The sequence below is a fragment of the Bactrocera latifrons genome, unplaced genomic scaffold (genome assembly GCF_001853355.1).
Source record: "Bactrocera latifrons isolate USDA-ARS-PBARC rearing strain unplaced genomic scaffold, ASM185335v1 scaffold_156, whole genome shotgun sequence".
NCBI classification, from domain to species: domain Eukaryota; kingdom Metazoa; phylum Arthropoda; class Insecta; order Diptera; family Tephritidae; genus Bactrocera; species Bactrocera latifrons.
Window position 1 is genome coordinate 27259 of NW_017535030.1, and position 6046 is coordinate 33304.

The following is a 6046-nucleotide window of genomic DNA, read 5'->3' on the forward strand; positions in this document are numbered from 1 at the left end:
GGTGTCAGTATGTTTAATGGTAGTTGATTTCTCTCATGAAGCGCTATTAGTTTTCATTTCATAGCAGCTTTGCACGCCTAGTTAAATGCCGCAGTTAAAGTTCCACAGTAAAATATACCACAATTCTATATACGAGGCAGTGACTACTGAAAGTGGCCCCGGAATATGCGGTCTTTCTTTCTTTTACTTGTAAAGCTTCCTCCGAGACCGGCAATATTTGAAGTTAATGTACCGAGGTTGGTGCAACTATTTCTTGGGCGGAGTCACGTTCTTTCTAGAAAATTAATATAAATTACCAGCATTGGTAATGTCTTCTGCACGTACGAGTTATTCAAATTTAGAAAAACAAGGTGCCTTCCAATATACGTCGACTAGTGCGTTATAGGGATAATCTGCTATCTTTATCGATTGTCCAGTGAGAAATTCATGTCATTTCATCAATTGAAAGTGAAGTTATTATTGGTAAAACTTTTAATGAAACGTTTCAATTGATGAAACAAACAAGTGCCCGAGTGGTTTCAACGTTTTCAAAGTGGTCGTGAGGATATAAATGACGATCAACATTTGGGCCAATCAACATTTCACTCCATTGAAACCGTGCGCGAATTTATAGAAATCAGCCGAAATCATCATTGAAAGACATGGAATGGAATTGAACATCTGCAAAACATCGATTTATCGCATTTTGACCGAACGTTTGGCCTTATGGAAGGTGTGTGCACTATTTGTTCCGCACATTGTGACCGATTGTTTGTTCAAAAATCACATTTCAACCATTAACCACTCCACGTATTCACCTGATATGGCACCGTGCGACTTCTCTCTTTTAGGAAAAATGCTTTTGCCCATGAAAGGAAAGCGTTATGCACTCGTAGACGCCATTCAACCATATTGGCCACCGAGCTACAACACTCGTTCAACATGCTTTTGGACCGCAAAAAGCTGTATTGAAGCAGAAGGAGACTATTTTGAATAAAATAAATTGATTTTGCCGAAAAAACCATTTGTTCTGTTTGTTTTTTAAGTCTTGTTTACTTTGGAACGCTCCTTGTAGTTTAGTCTAACATATGTAATAGGGAAACCCTAATTCGTTCAAGTGTAACTCTACTACACATAGGTATATGAAACCTTCGAAGACTCAAGTCTTTCATCAAATTAGTTGGCGAGGAGATGAGAGTATGGTTCTTCTATAAATATATAATCCTAATTTTATTTTGGATTTCTATCGATCCCGACAGTTAAAGTAGAATGCATTACAAGAAAAACAAAACAGAGAACTCAATGGAGACACTGATTTTCGTTTATGTGAATGTTAGTAGGTAAATCAGAAAGATTTGGTTAACAGACGCGGTGTGAAAAGTTTTTAAACGGATTGCCAGCAGTTATTATTGCACCAAATAAAATAACTTTCACTTTGAAAAAATTTTCACTTTGAATTCACATTGATTAAATAAATAGTTCACGATGCCTCGGTTTCTAAGGACATTCGCTTAGAAAATAACTTAAATAATATTTTATTACATTTTTAAACTTTGACGACATTATACTATTTAGTGACGCCACAATATTGACTTAATGGTGAGAACAAAGTTCAACTAAAAATTTCTGTTCGCCCGTCTGTCAATACTTATGTAGATAGATATATGTACATATGTGAAATAATGCCTCAGCTTTCAAGGCACCGATCGAAAATTCTGCACACACGTCCTTTTTCTGCCAAGGACCTACTCATTTGACGAAAACGCCAAGTCAGATCACTATAGGATATGGCTGCTATATAAACTGATCAATTAAGCTAAGTCCTTCTATGTCCCTGCATTTTTTGATATATTCTTCACGAAATCTGGCAACGATTGTTGCCAAAAGCTATGTTACAATCTTCTTCTTCTTGATTGGCGTAGWCACCGCTTACGCGATTATAGCCGAGTTAACAACAGCGCGCCAGTCGTTTCTTCTTTTCGCTACATGGCGCCAATGAGATATTCCAAGTGAAGCCAGGTCCTTCTCCACTTGGTCCTTCCAACGGAGTGGAGGTCTTCCTCTTCCTCTGCTTCCCCCGGCGGGTACTGCGTCGAATACTTTCAGAGCTGGAGCGTTTTCGTCCATCCGGACAACATGACCTAGCCAGCGTGGCCGCTGTCTTTTAATTCGCTGAACTATGTCAATGTCGTCGTATATCTCGTACAGCTCATCGTTCCATCGAATGCGATATTCGCCGTGGCCAACGCGCAAAGGAGCATAAATCTTTCGCAGAACTTTTCTCTCGAAAACTCGCAACGTCGACTCATCAGTTGTTGTCATCGTCCAAGCCTCTGCACCATATAGCAGGACGGGTATTATGAGTGACTTATAGAGTTTGGTTTTTGTTTGTCGAGAGAGGACTTTGCTTCTCAATTGCCTACTCAGTCCGAAGTAGCACCTGTTGGCAAGAGTTATCAAAAGTGGGGTCTCTCATCCGAGGCTGTTGTTGTGTTTTCATTGGGGTGGTTTTTTTACGTGACGGGTCCCAAACCCAGCGCACAACCCTATGCAGGGAATTTTCGCCTTCTCACTTTAGCTCACCTTCAAACGGATGTTCTTAGGCTACCCAGAGGATACTTGGTCAAGGACCGGAAGTCGTGAGCTGCTTGAGTCATATGTAAAAGAATCGTTTCTGGCCACTCCCACGTGAATGGCGATCAGAAAACTTTCCTCACTTGCGTGAACTTCTACACATGACTCCATCCTCCTATGTTACAATCTCCGCATATGAATAGCTGCAATACAAAATGCTCGATCATTTGTAAGGCCTTTTCATCTGAACCATTATTTGTAATTAGTAAGTTGGGTTGATCTTGTAAATGAACTACTGTGAGCAAATAATAGTAAGACTTTTTAACTTAAATTTCGCGCATAAACCCATTCGTCGAAACCTTTTTGTTGGTATCAAATGTCAGCTCAAAACAGTCATCAGTGTTTAGTATACGCTCTTCGTTCGGCGTTTTTTTATTATTCTATTTTAATTTTAGTTTATGCCGACAGTTGGTGCGATCAAATTGAGAGAAACATTTCGTAGTTTTGTGTTATTATTGTGTGATTTTAAGTCGTGTGCTAATTAAAATATTATATCAAAATATAATTAGTGTTCGAAGAGTTTTGAAGTGTGCACAAAAAGCTATACATTTTGCGAATTTAGTGCGGAATGGAAGTGAGTATATTTCTTATATTTTTTTTACATTAATTTTCACTTGTAAGTGCGTTTATTAACAACCCTAACCTACAAATTAATTTGTGTAGCTCATTGATTTCATAACGAATTTTTATTATTGTTTTTGTTAAAAACTAGCTGACCCCGCAGGTGTTGTCTTGCGTGAAATTATGTGTTTTGAAAGTGGAAAATATATTGTGTTGAAAATTATTTATTTACGATTTTTCTACATATTTTTCAATGTAGCGCAGCTTTATAAACAATATTTTTTTTTGGTTTCTGTTCCGGGGCGTAATTGCACAGAGAAGATGGTTTTCCAACACGTGAACATGTCACATACATATAACTGGCTGTGGGAAAAACATGACATTTTCATATTTTTGCCACATACTTCAAGCGACTATCCTTGTGTCCTCTTGATTGTTATCGCAAATGTAATTTTCCCTGGAAATTGAATGTGTTCGAACTGAAATTGCAAATCGTTGGAACTTAAAGAAATTCCTAGAATCAAGCATTCGGCTCCCTTGTAATCAATAGCTGTGTTACAATCAGTCGGGTTCCATTACACAGCTTCGGGGCATGGAGATTGCGAAACATAATAATAACAAATCCTACTTTCAGACGCAAATGATGTGACGGCATACCAAGCCTTTCCAAAGAATTTAGAAATTGTACTGGATAATTCACGGCTTCGTCTTAACTGTCAAAGCGACCGGAATGTACCCATTTCCAATTCTTATAGAATACGATGTAAAATGTCTTAGGCAATGTAATTTTTGTTCGTATGATATGYCGAAATGATCATCGSGAAAAGTATACGAACTTCAGTGGCATGCTATTGCAATCGTCCATCGTTTGATCYCAGTGATTGTCWTGTTCCAGYAATTGTAATTGCTGGTATGTTTCTTAAAAAGTTTCCCACACCATACCATTCACAGTACGAAGTAACTAAAAAAATTGAACCGCGTAAATTAATGAATAGCAACGAAAGGTAGAAGCAATCGTCGTTTTTCKRGTGGATTGTTTAAATGCGTTCTAGTGCATTCCATTTCAAARCAGTTCATTGCAATTCACCTATCGACCTGTTTGRTACTTGCTGATCTCATCTCGTTCAAGGCCAATAACCGCCATGTTGCTTTCTTTGGTGGCGTACTTGCAAACGAATTTGATCCATTTCACCAAACTGCAATGCTCAACATTGATATGAGTTTTGAATGTGAATTAGCAACAGGAGCGACGCTGATACAACGGATATTTATCATTTCCGAAAGAAAATCAGATGGATAGGGTTTCGTTCATTTATTTTCAGATATACAAACYGAAGTGAGATTTTGGTGTACGTAAGGTCCATGAACCATATTGGTTTTCATCGCCTCGTTCAATACTGGATCCTTTCCCCAGAAATGATTTCATCAATTTGATCTGGTGTAACCACAATCCACCATCCAAAGAAAAAGAGTGCTTGCGCAAACCTCTTTTTTGAAACTGAACAGAGTACATCCAGCATCTAACAGCACCACAAATACCTACATTACTAAAAGATAAAGTCCATGAAACATCGTAACTGTTGTTTGAAAAGTCGTGCTGTGACATGGTGACGATCGCTTGCTGATTGACCGCGATCCATAATTCTGCACGTATGTCATCGCATCCTGGGAGAACTCGGTCACATGCCTTGGGCTGCCAACGGATGTTGATGCCAGAAAGAAGGCCCACCAATATCAGAGCGACCTCTTTGTGGCATCGTAACAAATTTCAATCCGTAATTGATCACTTTGTGTTAAACACACATCAAGTTTTCTCTGAATAATTTTCAATAACTTTTCTTTTGAATAGCCGGAATAAAAAAGCAAGCGACCGTTATTGGACGATTCAAATAATTTACAAATCAAAATATTGAAAAACAAAACAAGCAAAAATTGAACAAAATTTTTATGGAAAAAGTCACTTTTTGGAATTTTCCATTTTTCCGACTTTTTCTCATGAAAAGTATAAGATATTTTTATACTTAAACCTTACCAATCCACAAATAACCACCTCTGAAAATTTCATCAAATTTGGTGCAGTCGTTCTCTTAGCGTTACTAACAAACAAACATTCATACGTTCGTATGGCAAAAGGAAAAGGGATGTTTGTAGGGGTTTTCCGGTAATTATTCGAAACTTTCTTGCTGTAGAAACCATCCTTGAAACTCAACGAATATTTAGAAAAAAAAAAAATTGGCCAAATTGGCTCAGGCGTTGTGGAGTTATGCACACATTTTGCGATTCATTTTTATATTATACATACATATATACATATAAGATAAGATTTTGGGAAATATTAAATAGAAAAGCAAAGAAATAAAATTACACGTTTTTTACCCAAAATTTGTTGCAAAAAATCTTTTTAGTTAAATAATTAAAATTTCATCTTCAATAAGTAGCTCTTATTCGTTGTGCATTATTTAACAGTTTCTTATTTTTACAGAAAAATGTCACGTCTTCATGGAAGAGCAAGAAATATTAGTCGACGTACTCGGAACCCGCAATTGGTCCATGATCGTCTATTTAATAGATTAGTCAGAGGGGCACTTCAACAAGCGACAAACGCACATAGAGAACATAACTAACGGCGAATACAGGATAATCGAGCAATGGCACGAGCATCACTTAATCGTCTCGCGTTTTAATATGATCCTGAAATAAACTATTCSTTACATCCATTAATCACGATCGATATGTATGGACAAAGAGTGACAACATTGTCATGCTTTCAGGTGCAAAGCTGAATCAGCTGGTTTAKGATGMGSATCTCGGGAAACTTCATTGMCACCGCTCAATATACCACCGATGCCTTTAAAAACACTTTTAGTTGGAA